The 16,605-nt window shown below is 36.2% G+C and overlaps 1 pseudogene; it reads left to right on the top strand.

Annotated features, from left to right (window-relative positions):
- LOC149126959 (small ribosomal subunit protein eS1 pseudogene) overlaps positions 1-4,746 on the top strand; it is a 78,764-nt pseudogene extending 74,018 nt beyond the window's left edge.
- The last annotated feature ends 11,859 nt before the right edge of the window (positions 4,747-16,605 follow it).

The raw sequence follows: 16,605 nt of genomic DNA, 5'->3' as shown, positions 1-16,605 counted from the left end.
GGGTATAGTCTTAGTTCTGGGTGCTATAACAAAATATTGTAGAATGACTGGTATAAGCATCAGGAACTTGTCTCTAAGGTTTCTGCCTTGCAGACAGCTACCTTCTCTCTGTATGGGGAGAGAAGGTGGGGGTGGGGAGAAAGTGCTCAGGTGACGCATTTTGTAAGGCCATTGATCTCAGCATGAGGGTTCCACCTTGATGACATCATCTAAACCTAATTAACTCCAAAATGTCCCGCATCCTCACACAATCAAATGGGGCTAAACTCTCAATATATGAATTATGAGAGAGCGCAGTCCAAAACATAGATTATTCCAGAATAGAAAAGCATGTTTACTTAAAAATTACACAAATGTATATCATAGTTTTATTTTAATATCTCCAAACTGAAAGCTAATCAAATAGCCTTCAATGGATACATGCTTAAGTAACTAGTTTATCCATATCTAGGAACACTACAGTGCAGCAGGGCAATAGGAAGGAGCAGGCTAGCAACACATGCAATGTCCTGATGAATCTCGAAGGCATTATGCTCAGTGAAAGAGTCAACCTTAAAAGGTTGCCTACAGTGTGATCCCATTTATATAACACTCATGAACTGACAAAATCACAGAGAAATAAAACAACAACAACAAAGTATACCAAAGCAAACAAGGAGTTCAATCTTTGAAAAGCTAAATACATCTATAAAACTGTGTCAAGACTAATCAGGAAGAAAGAGCATATCATTGTGAGGAATAGTGGGAAGATCGCTGTATATACCATAGATGTTAAAAATATTATAAGGAAACACAATAAACAGTTTGATGCTACAAATCATGGAAATGAGTGCTTAGAGAAACTCAGTTTGACCAAAATGTTTCAGTAAGCTATTTTTTAAAAAACTGAATAATCTTAAATCCATGACATAATTGAATTTCTAATTAAAAATTCTTTCACCAATAAACTTCCTGTTCAATTGGCTTCATTGATAAATTTGATCACCTAATGAAAAATAAAATAACTCTTGCATAAATAACTTTTCTTTTTTTGACAGGAAGAGTAGTCAATGAGAGAGAGAGAGAGAGAAAGGTCTTCCTTTTCTGTCGGTTCACCCCCCAATGGCTGCTGTGGCTGTTCACTGCGCTGATCCAAAGCCAGGAGCCAGGTGCTTCTCCTGGTCTCCCATGGGGTGCAGGGCCCAAGCACTTGGGCCATCCTCCACTGCACCCCCAGGCCACAGCAGAGAGCTGGACAAGAAAAGGAGCAACCGGGACAAAATCTGGCGCCCCGACCAGGACTAGAACCCGGTGTGCCAGCGCCTCAGGTGGAGGATTAGCCTAGTGAGCCGTGGCGCCGGCCGCATAAATAACTCTTGACATATTTTTCAACTTACTCTACGAGGCCAGAAGAGCTAACAGCAAAGCACATTATAAGAATTAATATTAGAGGGGGCCGGCGCTGTGGCTCACTTGGTTAATCCTCTGTCTGCGGCGCCAGCATCCCATGTGGGTGCAAGTTCTAGTCCTGGCTGCTCCTCTTCCAGTCCAGTTCTCTGCTGTGGCCCAGGAAGGTAGTGGAGGATGGCCCAAGTGCTTGGGCACCTGCACCTGCATGGGAGACCAGGAAGAAGCACCTGGCTCCTGACTTCGGATCGGCGTAGCTCCAGCCATAGCGGCCATTAGAGGAGTGAACCAATGGAAGGAAGACCTTTTTCTTTGTCTCTCTCTCTCACTGTCTAACTCTATCTGTAAAATAAATTAAAAAAATTTGTAAAAAAAAATAAAAAATATCTTTTAAGAAAAGAATTAATATTAGAGGTCCATCTCTCAGGGCATGATTCCAGCTTTAGCCATACTAGCAACTAAATTTATAAATATTAAAAAAGACATTTATATTAAAATGGAATTTTAGTTTCTGTTGTTTTACACTAATAGGTGGATTAATCTTACAGATGCATCATTAAGAAATAGAAGCCAGAGAAATGGAACAATGCCTACTGTGTGATTCTAATTACATAAAATGGGAAAGGAATTACATACAGGGAAAGTCAACCTTTGATTTTTAATGTTAGAATTGTGATCATCCCTGAAGAAACAGAGGAGAATCTTTGGCAAGAACCATAAAGGGGATTCTATAAATATGGTAAATCTGAATTATTAACCAAGACACTTTCATGTGAATATGAACAATGCAATGCTAAATTATACTTCAATTTAAATCTTTTAAAATTACAGAAATAGAAGCACCAGGCATCTAGAAAACTTGGCAAGTGCTTACTTCTAGTAGCAAGTAAAAATATGACTCAAGGATCATATGATTTTGCTATAGAGGGAATTATACTCGACAACTTCCTTTGGAGAAAAAAGTGAGTTTGACCATAGGATTAAGAGCTGAAATTCAACAAAGTGAGCTTTATATGTTACTCTAGTATCCTCAAAGACATATTCCTTGTGGAACACTAGCACTAAAATCAGAAAGTCTGTTTCTACATAAGGCAATGTGAAAAAAAAAAGTAAAAGTTAAGAAATTATCCTTAAAAATCTTTTCTTTAAGGAAAGAGGAGAAAGAAAATCAGCAAAGAAAGTAGTTCTTTAAAGTAAAATAAAAATCATAGCATCATATTTTATTACTCTTTTTATTCTAGGTTGTTAACTTACTAACGCACCTGGAATTAAGGGTTTCTCAGTGGAATATGGGATATACAAATGAAGGATAACTAAATGCACAAGATTTACCTATACTTGCCCAGAGACTGGTCTGCCATTTAGAACCTGTATTACAGAGCAAGTAAATACACAGTGTTGTGATTCTAGAAAACTTTTTGGGAGACAGAGGCAAGATTTGAGAGGAGTACCATTGAATATATGAAAAGAAGTAGAACATTATATATGATGACATTGTGTCAAATTTTATTTGAAGGACCGTAAATGTTACAATTGTACTGGTGCGAACATAGTGCTCATTGAGAGTAGTGGAAAATTAAATTTGCAAAGGATTGTAGAAAAGATATGCTGGAGTATACTATTTTTAACAGTTCTCTGTTTTGCTGGTGTTATTTATAGCTTTAGGCAAAGTGTCACTCATTAAGTAGCATAATGGAACTATCTTTGCAGAAGATATCATTTTTAATAGAAAATAGAAATATTAACTCTTGTTATCACCTTTCTTCCCTCTATGAAGCCAGATATTATACCTTTTCTCACTAGATTCTCAGAGATCTTATCTATCTTCAGGTACAGTAGAGGAAAATGGTTGGGAGAAAATAAGAGAAAATAACCTTTCTGTATATGTTTCATGCTTCCAAGACTAAAATCTCCTTTCTGTAGAAAGTCTGCTTTCATGGGGGGATTATAGCAAACCTTTCATCTTCTGGGCTCCATGGCCTCCATCCTCTGCCTTCAGAGTCTTCATTTTATTGACATCAGTTGTGTTTGGTCACTGATTATATTTGTCGAAATCTCCACCAAGACTCGGTAGTTTTTTCAAGTGATTTTCATTTTATTCTCAACTATCCCCACCTATAATTAAAAAAAATCATTTATCAAGATTATTTTTAAACTCAGTCTCCTTTTTCTATTATCTCTGGACCTCCAGCTGAATGATCACAATATGAAAAGGCCTTCATGCTTGTCTTCACATCTCCTCTCAACTTCTTATCCTTAAACACTGTCCCCTCCCCTTGCATGAATAAGATTGATAATTGTCTAAACTCAGTGCAACAGATGCATCCTAGAAAGCTGCCTAAGTTTACATGTTTTGTTTGTGTATTCTATTTGCTATGTTGAAAGAGAGGGAAAATGGAAACACACTCTTTTTGCTAAGATCCACAATTGACATTTTATTTCCAAAAAGCAGGGATCTATTTAATAATAGCTGCTCGATAGAATGACTCTAGAAGCATTCTGTTTGCTACCACTGTAAATCTTATCTGACGTTCTAACGCACTTCTCTCAATTCTAATTCTGAAATTAAGCACCATCACAGGGGTAGGCAAGAGCAAGTGCCTTACAAAAGGCAGCAAAAAGGGAGCCAAAAGAAAGTGGTGGACCCAGTTCCTAAGAAAGATTGCCATGATGTGAAAGCACCTGCTGAGTTCAACATAAGAAATATTGGGAAAACACTAGTCACAAGGACAAAAGGAACCACAATTGCATCTGATGGTCTTAAGAGTCATGTTTTTAAAATGACTCTTGCTGACTTGCAGAACAATGAAGCTGTGTTTAGAAAATTCAGATTACTGAGGATGTTCAGGGCAAAAACTATCTAACTTCCACGGCACGGATCTTACCTGTGACAAAATGTGTTCCATGTGAAAAATTTGGCAGACCGTGATTGAGGCTCATGTTGATGTGAAGGTTACCGAAGGCTATTTGCTTCATCTGTTCTGTGTTTGTTTTCCCCAAAAATACGACAATCAGATACAGAAGACATCCCACGCTTAGCACCAACAGGTCCACCAAATTGGGAAGATGATGGAAATCATGACCAGGAAGATGCAAACAAATGACTTGCAAGAAGTAGTCAATAAATTGATACCAGATATAGCATTGGAAAAGATATAGAGAAGGCTTGCCAATCTATCCCCCCACCCCCATGTCTTTGTTAGAAAAGTAAAGATGCTGAAGAAGCCCAGGTTTGAATTGGGAAAACTCACGGAGCTTCATGGAGAAGGTAATTGTTCTGGAAAAGCCACTGGATCTGAGACAGGTGCTAAAGTTGAAGGAGCTGATGGATATGGACCACCAGTCCAATAATCCATTTGAAGTTTAGACTTCAGTAGTAACAAATAAAAAGTCTTATTTGTGAAAAAGAAAACAAATTTAATAGTTTAAACTATAAACCTCTTCATAAGCATGTCGAAGTGATCAGATTGCAATAACCTCCCTTTCCACAAATAAGCAAAGACATGAATGTAGACATTATTTTTGAAAAAAAATATTTATTTATTTGAAAGGCAGAGTTACAGAAAGGAATAGAGAAAGAGATGGAGAGAAAGAGAGAGAAAGATTACTTACATCTGCTGGTTCACTCCCTAAATAGCCGCAACAGCTAGCAGGGCCAATCCTAAGCCAGGAGCCAGAAGCTTCTTCCAGATGTCCCACATGGGTACAGCAGCCCAAGCACTTGGGCCATCTTGCACTGCTTTCCCAGGACATTAGCAGGGATCTGGATTGGAAATGGAGTAGCTGAGACTTGAACCAGTGCCCATATGGGATGCTGGCAATGTAGGTAGAGGCTTAACCTACTATACCACAACACTGGCTGGCAACAGTTTTAAAAGTGAAATGACATTTAGTAAATTCACATTAATGCTCATAAAAAGCAGAAAGAAACCAATGAGGCCAAAAAAACCTTAAAAGGCCTGCTGTATAACAGGCTAATATGAGTACTTGCTTTTCCTTTCTTTCATCTACTAAGTTTTCAATGTACATAAAGGGAGAAAAGCTCACATAATTTGGGTGGATCTTGATCCTTAGAGACAAATGTTCAGATTTAGCATTGTCATTGTCTAGTTTTCCAACCTTCATTTAGTTAGCCAATATTTTTCGGCTTCATTTACTTCATTTGAAAAATGGTATTAATGATTGGCATTATCTCATGCCATAATTATAAAAATTAAATTAAATTTTGTATGAAAGATATGTTGGAATCTCTAATTCCTAGAATTTTGCTTTGCTGTTATTACTCTATTGATATCACTGTCTCCATAGTCACCAACAACATTCCATAATAAAGCCAGTGGATGTTCTTTCAGTTCACAATTTTCTGGGCCTGCTGATTATTCCATGCAACAATCATTGTAATCTCTTCTTGCTTGCACCTCTGTGTATTCCTTTTTATTCTTTCTCTCCTCAGCCTCTCTTAATTAAAACCGTAATTATTAGTTGGGTATTCAGTGTGAGCTGAACTTTCTGAGGAATCCACTGATACAGAACCTGGTCTCTATGAACCTAGTCTCTGTTCTCAAGAGGCTGCTTCTCCAGGGCCATATTTTGGAAAATAAGCAGAGTTGAGGATGCAAGGGGCTGGGTGAGGAGACACAAAGGATAGAGAAGGGAATGGATTCTTGAAATAGAGATATATGAGCTGAGATGAAAATATTAGTGATTGACTAGGGTAAGTAGGGTGGCAAAGAGTTTTCTTGGAATAAGAAGAATATGCAAAGCTTAGAGGAAAGAGTAAATATTGTGAATTTTAAAAAAAGGACTTGAATATCCAACAGAGTTAAATTTCTAAATATTATATTGATAATTAAAAGAGGATGCAAAAAATAGATTTGTGGCACAGCAGGTTAAGCTGCTGCCTACAATGCTGGCATCCTGTCTAAGTGCCAGTTCGAGTCCCAGCTACTCCACTTTCTATCCAGCTCCCTGCTAATCTGTCTGGGAAAGCAGAATATGGTCCAAGTATTTGGGCCCCTGTCATCCACTTGGGAGACAGGATGCAGTTCCAGGCTTCTGGTTTCAGTCTGGCCCAGCCACAGCCATTGTGGCCGTTTGGGGAGTGAACCAGCAGCTAGAAGATCTCTCTCTCTCTCTCTCTCTCTCTCTCTCTCCCTCCCTCTTTCTGTAACTATGTCTTTCAAATAGATTTGTTAAAAGAAAATGAAGATGTAGCTGGCAAAGATGAAGAATAGGATATAGGTGCCACATCTTTCAGAATTTTATTTCATAATTTTAAGACATTTAGATTTTGTACACATGATAATACAGAAAATTGGAGAGGTTTTGAGAACCATCACCGCCTTTGACTTGAATTACCACCATCAGATATCAACTCACTTCCTTACTTCCTGTTAGGCCAGAGTGATAAATTTAAAAATCTGAACTTGGGGGCAAGTTTTTTGCACAGTAGTTAAGAATCCAGGCAGCCTATGTAGAAGACCTGGTTGGGGTGTCAGGTGTCTTTGGTGTTTCCCAGTCATGGCTATTGTGGATGTTTATGGAGTAAACCAGTGGATTGCAAGATCATGTATTCATTATCTTTCTCTCTGTGTGCCTTTAATACATAAAATAAATACATAAACTCAAAATATAAGAAGAGAAACAAAAATCCAAGCCTTCATGTTACTCTGCTCTTTGAGAGTCCCCAGGAGCTCATCAGGGACTAGAGCCTCTGTGTACTTCCCTAGGAGAACATCACATGGCAATTCCCTTGTCAAATGAGTTTCCCACACGAGGTGTGGAACCCTCACAGGGCTTGATCTAATCAGTGTATCATGAATATGCGGCTCAATGTTTGACATATAGCAGTTTCTCAAATCTACTAATGAATCTAGCTCTCAAGGATGATTGAAATTTGAATCTGAGGAATGCATTTAATATTGTTACGGTCTTTTTTAAGCCACAACTACACAATTAAAATGGTTTATAACCAAAGTGTGATCCCTGAGTTAGCAGCATCAGCATTTCCAGGGAACTTTCTAGAAGAGCAAATACTTAAGCCTAATGCCAAACATACTGAATCAGAAACCCTGGGGGAGCTTCCAGTGATCTGTGTGTTAATAAGCCCCTCCAAAGTGATTCTGAGGCCCACTGGGGTACCAGACCACTCTCTGTACCACTGATGTCTCTGCAGGGGGTGGACTTGTTTGATGATACAAATAGGGGAACAGTTATAAAACTGTTGTGCATTATTGATATGACATTAATTTGTTTTTCATGCTTCTTCAAGGTTTAGCATATGATGGTTCTACTGGTGCTAATTGGGATATATTCTGTAGGTTCAGTAAGAAAGTCTTTTTATATATTTAAAATTTGCAGCTAGAGTTAATTTATTTGCTCTCTTCCATTATTAATAAAACTTCAAGCTGAGTTCAACAACTGCTAAAGATTAAGAATCTGCCATCTGTAATTCAGTGTTTATCAACTAATCTGGGCAAATGAATGGAGGAATTTGTTAAAGAACAGTTTCAGAGCTGTTAATTAACAACAAAATTCAGATAAAGAACTAGAAATGACAATTTAGGGCCCAGAAAGTGGAATAAAAATCACAATTTGAATTACTAACTGAGGCATTCTTTTGACATATGGGTCAGTGAGTTAGATAAAGCATAAAACTACAATAATGATTTTATTTTTCCTGTAACTACTGAGTGATATTCTTTAGTTTCAGTTGTTGGCCTCTTTTCATTCATAAGCAAGTTGTGCTTTAGGAATCTTGTTTAGAAAGATAAATACATTGGAATAAATTGAAAGAGCACTATCACACTGAGTGTGATGGTCAACATCCTGTTGACCAAATTCCTACTCCAATGATCTTTGCATTTAAGTAATTTCTATACTGGAAAGTCTTTTCAATGAAGTACCTAAAGCTTCTGTCAACATTCGTGAATCAAAATGAAAACAAAGCTAACAATAGAAGCAGCATAGATTTTTTATTCTGTATATTAACAAATTCTTTCAAATATACTGAACTATGATCCTTTAACTATTTTATTTATTTATTTTGTTTGAGAATACCAAATTATAAAATACTAGTTCAATAATTCACACATCATCTAAATAGATTCAAAATATCATAAATTGGAATATATAAAATGTAAGAAACAAAGTGATCCTCTGTTTCCTTATATTTTCAGTAAAAGGCAGAGCCCTAAGAGATTAAGTGACTCATCTGAGAATAGTTAAATTGCGTAAGAGTCTTAGGTAAAAAAAAATAACAACTGTACTGACTCTAAGTTTATCGTGCTTAAAGATTAACTTGAATGTGTGTGTATGTGTGTGCATGTGTGTGTGTGTATTTAGTTAGTATTTCCAATACTGTCAATAAGGTAATAGAAGAAAGTTGAGACAGCATTTTTAAAATATTGAGTGTTTTAATAATTGTTATAAACAATTGCTAGGATTTTAATTGTATTGACCATTCTATATTATTTACGTAGATATTTGGTGTACAAGTTAAGGAGATTAAGATGGAAGAAACTGTAGTTCAGAATATCATGTCACCTCTGTAAATAGCTAAGAAAAGAAGTTTATTAAATATGGCACCAAATTTTGAGGAAATAGTTCTTTAATAAAGTTCTTATTTGTGCTCAGAGAGGAAATATTATGCATTCAATATGAATTTGTAATAATCCCAAGAAGCCCTGGGTATTGCTCATGTCAATCAAGATAAAAAATTCCTGCCTTAATGGAGCTTGCATTCTAATGGAGGAAGTTAGATAATGGACAAGTCAAATAATGGACAAATACAATGTGATAGTGTATTACATGGTGATAGCTGGAGAAATTAAGGCAGAACAAAAACAATGAGAACTATGGAGTAAGGTGAGACATACCAGGAAGATACTTGGAAAGCACCTAAAAGAGGTATGAAATCAAGTCATAGGTACCTCCGGGATAAATGTATCTTTAAAAGAAAATCAAATTCAAAAGCCCTTAGGTAGAGGCCTGGTGTCCAGAATGGGTAAAGAGGAAATCCGTATGGCTAGAAAAGAGAGCACAGAAGGAGAGTGGAAAATGAGATCAGCAAGGATTTGATCCAGTACTGTCTCTCATACTTCTCATTCAGACCTTTACCTTAAGGTATTTGTTGCATAAAAACATTACACCAAGAGTGGCCCACTGGCATGGAAATTAGACAGGATAGGCATGGAAGCAATTGGAGTGGGCACAGATTCAACAAATTTTCCATGTTCTCCAGACTTTCAGAGTTGATCTAAAAGAATTTATAGGCTTATTTGCTATTTAGATCATATCATTGTACTCCTACCTAATTTTCTCCAGAGTGGAATCTCTGGACAAGCTTTAGAATTCCATGGATTTTTTTTTTTTTTTGAATTCCATGGATTTAAGACAGAAACAAAAAACCTAAGATAAAGAAAGTAGATTAAATCTACATAGCCTCCATGATAAGCTGGTTGCTGATTAGATTTTTAGAAAGGAAGCTTGGTAGCAAATTCCATCATGTTTTATATGTGCATCTGAAATGAAGCCCCAGAGAATTCAAAATTGGGTGAATGAAGAGAATTGGAATAGCATTTGAGATGCAGTAAAAATATTTGAACTTTATTTTCATATTACTTCAAGTATTTTCTTGCATGAATATAAATTCTGGTGAGGGCTGAGTATAATATAATCAGTTAGTATGAAAGTATTTTGAGAAAGAGTGGATCAGCCAAATTTTGATCTTATTTCTCTTATTATATTTGCCATATAATTGTTTTAATTGATATATTTCATTATTTTTAAATTATAAGGCCCTCAGACATGGGTTGCATGATTTTTATATTGTTATTTATTTTCATTTAATTTGAAAGGCAGAGAAACAGAGACAGAGTGAGACAGAGAGGGAATGTTCTATCCAGTTATTCATTCTTTTTTAAAGATTTATTTTATTTATTTGACAGAGAGTTACAGAGAAAGGTAGACAGAGGGGGAGAGAGAGAGAGAGAGAGAGAGAGAGAGAGAGGTTTTCCATCCACTGGTTCACTCCTCAAATGACATCAATGGCTAGAGTTGAGCTGATCCAAAGCCAGGAGCCAGGAGCTTCTTCCAGGTCTCCCACGAGGGTTCAGGGACCCAAGGACTTGGGCCATCTTCTACTGCTTTCCTAGGCCATAGCAGAGAGCTGGATCTGAAGTGGAGTAGCTGGGACTCAAAAATGAACCCATATAGGATGCCGGCACTGCAGGAAAGGGGATTCCAATTCAATCCCATCAAGGTGGCATGCACCAAGGCCATCTCACTAGTCAAAGTGATCAGTTTCAGTTCACAATTTATCATAATGATAGGATTAAGTGTCAAAGGGATCAAATAGACAAGACTAATGTCTGCTAATACTAACCGATAGAATTAAAAATGAGAGAACAATCCAACATGGGAAGCAGGATTCACAGCAGACTCATAGAATGGCAATAGAATGGCAGATGTCCTAAACAGCACTCTGGCCTCAGAATCAGCCTTTGAGGCACTCGGTTCTGGCTGAAGAGCCAGTGAGAGTATTTTAGGCATGGAAAGCCAAGACATGCTGGCAAAAAAAAAAAAAAAAAAAAAAAAAAAAAAAAACCACCTAAATGAAAGATCTCTGCGAGTGAGATCCCAGTGGAAAGAACAGGTCATCAAAGAAGGAGGTATCTTGCTCTAAAGTAGGAGAGAACTTCCACTTTGACTATGACCTTGTCTAAGATCAGAGTTGGCAAACTCAAAAGGCTCCCATAGCCTTGGCAACCCATGACATGACTAGAGCCTAGGGAGATTGCTGCCGCCATAAATAAGAGTGTCAGTTGTTAAGTCAACAACAGGAGTCACTGTGCACTTACTCCCCATGTAGGAACTCTGTCCTTAATGTGTTGTACAATGTGAATTAATGCTATAATTCGTACTCAAACAGTACTTTAGACTTTGTGTTTCTGTGTGGGTGCAGATTCATAGAATCTTTACTTAATATATACTAAATTGATCCTCTGTATATAAAGATAATTGAAAATGAATCTTGATGCGAATGGAATGGGAGAAGGAGTGGGAGATGGGAGGGTTGCGGGTGGGAGGGAAGTTATGGGGGGAAAAGCCACTGTAATCTAAAAGCTGTACTTTGGAAATTTATGTTTATTAAATAAAAGTTTAAAAAAAGAACATACATTGAAGAAAGGACAGTCTTCAATAAAGGATGTTGGAAAATTGCATATCTATGTGCCTAAGAATGAAACCAGACCCTTATCTCTCACAAGTGTAACCATCAACTCAAAATGAATTAAATGCCTAAATTGAATACCTGCAACTGGAAAACAGAGGAAATACTTGAAGACAGTCGAATGGGCAAGGAATTTTTGCAGAAGACTCCAAAGCACAGGGTGGGGGGAAGTAAAAATAGCCCACTGGGTTTTACTGAATGATAGACTTCCTTCACAGTAAATGAAACCATCAGAGGAATGAAGATAACATTCTACAGAATGGGATAAAATATTTGCAAACTATACATTGGACAAGGAGCTCATCAGACTTTTCTCAAAGGACGACAGACAAACGGCACACAAAATTGCTCAGTATCATTAATCATCAGGGAAATGCAAATCAAAAGCATAAGAAGATATCTCATCCAAATTAGACTGATGATTAATAAAAATAAATGTTCTCAGTGTGGAAGAGAAAAAGGGAACTCTTACACACTGTTGGTAGTAATTTAAATTAATAAAGTCAATGTGGAAAATAGTATGGAGATTCTTCTGAAAACCAAAAGTAGAGCTACCATATAATCCAGCTATCCCACTACTGGCTATCTGTATTCCCTTGTTTATTATAAACCTGTTCACAATGGCCAAGAGTTAGAATCAACCTGAGTGTCCATAAACTGATGAATAAATGAAGAAAATGTGGCACATATACCGGATGTAACTGCCATTCAGTCATAAAAAGGGTCAAAGTGTCATTTGCAATAATATGGGTGGATATGGTGATTATTATATTAAGTGAAATAAGCCATGCACAGAAAGGCAGTCACCATACAAGCTCAATCATTTGTGGAATCTAAAAAAGTTGATCCCATTGAAATTGAGAGTTAATTGGTGGTTACTGATGGATGGGACAGGGGACTTTGAAGGGGGTTGGGCAGAATGGAGAAAAGCCATTTAATGGGTACTAAATTAGATAGGAGTTATAGTTACATAGGAATAAAGAATTCTGGCATTCTATTGCACAGAGTCACAATAGATAATGATAATACATTGTATATTTTTCTAACAGCGATAGAAGAAAGGATTTTAAGTGGATTTGCTACAAATTCCAAATGTTTAGTAGATAGATATATTCACCCCGATGCCATATTATACAATGTATACACATTTCAAAACATCACATGGTATCCCATAAATATGCACAACTTAATGTGCCATTAAACCTTAAAAATAACAACCACAGTAGACTTTACTGTGTGGATACTAAATATGTATAGGGTAGATTTTTAAACAATACGAACTGTATAAGTCTTCTTTAATACATACCTGTATGTATTGATTTTCTTAGATTATTTTTCTAGTAATGGAAGGATAAGAATACACTGGGTTAAACTGCTAGAGTCATCCAACTCTTTAAAATATTTATGAAAAGGATAATTATAATGTTTATTGAAAATACATACATAGATATGAGCATATATTTACTTTCATGTAAAAACATATAAAGATAAAAAATTATGCATATTTGTACCCTCATAATGGATTTTTTCATTAATTTTGTTAAAGTTATATTCAGAGTAATTTGAAACTTGGAACTTTTATTATATATTTTCTTTACATAGATATGTTCAGGTATGTTTACTTATTGTAAAGGAGTGTCAGATGGGACAATTTCTTCATATGTGGGCTCGAGTATGTAAGTGTGTGAAAGTGTATACATTTGTAGGTTTGTCAGAATGATGGAGAAAAAGTACTTACTTAATACAATGGCAAAATTATGTTTAAAGAAATTAAGTATAAGTCCTATGAGAGAAGGAAGAGTAATTTCTTAGCGGTCTAGGACATGACAAATTTTGTAAGTAAGTGAAAACATGAATGAAATTCTTTTGCTAGCTTAGGAGATGCAAAAAATAAAAACAGGGGCTGGCACTGTGGCACAGTGGGTTAAAGCCCCAGTCTGCAGGGCGGGCATCCCATGTGGGAGCCAGTTTGAGTCCTGGCTGGTTCACTCCCTATCCAGCTCTTTGCTATGGCCTGGGAAAGCAGTAGAAGATGGCCCAAGTCCTTGGGCCCCTGCGCCTGCATGGGAGACTTAGAAGAAGCTCCTGGCTCCTGGCTCCTGGCTTTGGATTGGCCCAGCTCCAGCCATTGCGGCCACTTGTAGGGTGAACCAACGGATGGAAGACTTCTCTCTCTCTCTCTCTCTGCCTCTGCCTCCCTGTAACTCTGCCTTTCAAATAAATAAATAAATCTTAAAGGGAAAGAAAAACAATGAAACAAATTTAAAAAGCAGAAAAGAGAAGCAGAAGAGGTTTTAGTTTAAAACCGTGAATTCTAATTGGCTTTCCCCTTCCACACTATAATTATTACAAGCAGTTGACTGGGCCTGTGGTTAGTCGTGGTCTGCTCTGATGCAGAAGATAATCCTCCTTTCCTTTACAGATATGCTTGCTAAAATTACAGTTGATTCAAAACTGAAATACTAAGGCTTGATGTAAGTAGGTGAATTATGCAAAATAATATGTTTCTAAATTTATCTTTAAAAATCCTGACATTGAAAATACAAATAAGGAAAGCACAACTAAACACAGTTCTGATTGAATCTGTGACGCATAAACAACTCACACAGTGATTCAATCACAAGTCAGCCTACTGAAATTCTTAATTAAAATTATTTTTCATGACATGTGGTCATTGGAGCTTGCATGCATTCCATCAGTTAGAAAGGAATGGAAGGAATAGAAACACTGTGTAGGCTATGTAATTCTTCGATTTTTCCCCTTGCTTATATCTTTGCATTAATCACAATGGAGATATCTATAAATTGATTTAAAGTAAAGAAAAGTCACCCAATAAGCCAATTACTTAAATATTAAAAATTTTAAAGTGCTCAAAAAAATTCCATCAAATAACCCTTGAAGGAATAAACTGCATACTGAGAATTAAAAGTTCCAACAATACCCATTAGGGTATTCTGCTGCACCATTGATTCCCCTAGTATCAATTGCTTTCACTTAGCTGAAATTTTGAGTGTTTATTGGAAAGAACTAATAAACCACAGTCAATTTTCTTTTTAACCTCACAAGGGTAGCTTGAATGAATTAAATGCTCTCCCCCAGCATTCTATTCCAGATACATAACTAAAAAGAATATCTTGAACATTGATTTGTATAAGTCTCTGACTGAAAATGAATACAAGGAAGGAAGAACATGTGAATATATTCTACAGTGATGGAAATATAGGCACTTTATTCCCATACTTTAGATCATCACATACCTGTTAAGACTATGCCTCCCTTTGTTTCATGTTTAAAGTAACAGCAGGATGAGACTATTAAATGAATGTAATGCTTCCACCAACACATCCATTTCTCTCAGTTTTATTGAGGTATGAGTCTGTAGAGTTAGGAAAATAAATAAATAGATAGAGATGGAAAATAAATAAATAGATAGACAGAGATAGAAAAATGGCTTTTCTGCCCAAGATTACTACCCTCAGGTAGCTGATAATTACAGAGCACTATTGTTCTAAAGTTATCTTAATTCTTCCATCATATGTCTAAAAGTATTCTGTCACTGTATCAAAGAGTTTCTATTGTCTCCATATTTTAGTAAAATTAGGAGTAGGTGTTTGTCACAGCAATTGACACCACTTGGGATTTCCTTACTCCTTATCAAAATGCTTCAATTCAAACCCTTGATACACTACTGATTCCAACATCATGCTAATGCATACCTTAGGAAACAGTAGATGATGGTGCAAGTGGCTAAGTCCCTGCCACCCACACAAGTGACCTGGGTTGTGTTTCTGGATCTTGGCCTTGGCCTGGTCCAGTCCCAGTTGTTGCAGGTATTTGGGGAGTGAATCACAGCTGATGGAAGATCTCTCTCTGTCATCTCTCACTTGCAGTCTCTCTGCCTTTCAATTAAATTAAGTATATAAGCAAAATTAGTAAAATGATAAAATTAAAGTGTTTTGGGAATAGAATAAAAGAGTGGCTGAGCGTTATTAGATTATTATTGTTCACATGTTTCATTTTCAACTCAAATTTGTTCTATAAAAACAATATAAAAATTAAATAGTAAACAAGTTGCTTAAAACATACTTTATAAAATAATGAGGCTTAAAACAGAACTAACTGAACATTTAAAATTTTTAATAATTTTTATTGATATGGAACTAGCACATTTTTATGAGTAAAATATTATTTCAACATATGTGTATAGCATAAACTGATCAAACCACATATTACCATATCTAGTTGAGTGTTTTAAAATTTTGTCTTAAATTATTTAATTGCTGGATGAATGTAGCTGATGATATGAATTCAGTTATTTTCTGCCACAGTTCAAGTGATGGCTTCTTACAGAATTCGAGATGGAGGTTTTCCAAATCTGAAAGTATTTCTATAAAAGACAATACTAACACATTATTTATACATTGTATGAGTAATTATAAAACATTTTATTAATAATTTCAAAATAGGAAATAGCAACTAAAAGCTGTTAAAGTTCCAGCCAAATCTCAGCTGCCAACCCAGGATGCTTTATGATGGTAGACATCAGATTTACACAACATTTTCACGATTTGGGTGGAATGACTCTCATTCAGAACTGAGTGTAGAGATTTTACCATTCCACAGAACTGCACCCAGAATTTATTGAACTATTGAAGTAACTTGGAGGTGCTTACTAAGATGTCAAATCCTTGCAAGTGAGTATAAAATTTTGTGTTCCTGGGGTCTAGAATATCTGGAGCATAGTGAATTACTGTTAGTTACTGTTGGTTTGGAATCATTAAATCAGTGATTAGCAAAATAATTTTAGAATTTTGTGGGAGTGTGTGGTTCAAAATGATATACTGTAAAAATGAGACAAATTGTGAAAAGTAGAATAATAAATCATAATATAGAGTGATTTTCAACTGGTGAAATCAATGTGAGACATTTAAAAGTGTGATAGCTTTTTTTTTTTTTTTTTTGAGAAAGAGAGAGAGACAGAGAGGGAA

Source organism: Oryctolagus cuniculus, chromosome 4 (assembly GCF_051225735.1).
Source record: "Oryctolagus cuniculus isolate XC-2025 breed Fujian yellow rabbit chromosome 4, ASM5122573v1, whole genome shotgun sequence".
Taxonomy (NCBI): Eukaryota; Metazoa; Chordata; class Mammalia; order Lagomorpha; family Leporidae; genus Oryctolagus; species Oryctolagus cuniculus.
Note: the sequence above shows the minus strand (reverse complement) of the source record. Positions and strands in the feature narration are given on the sequence as shown.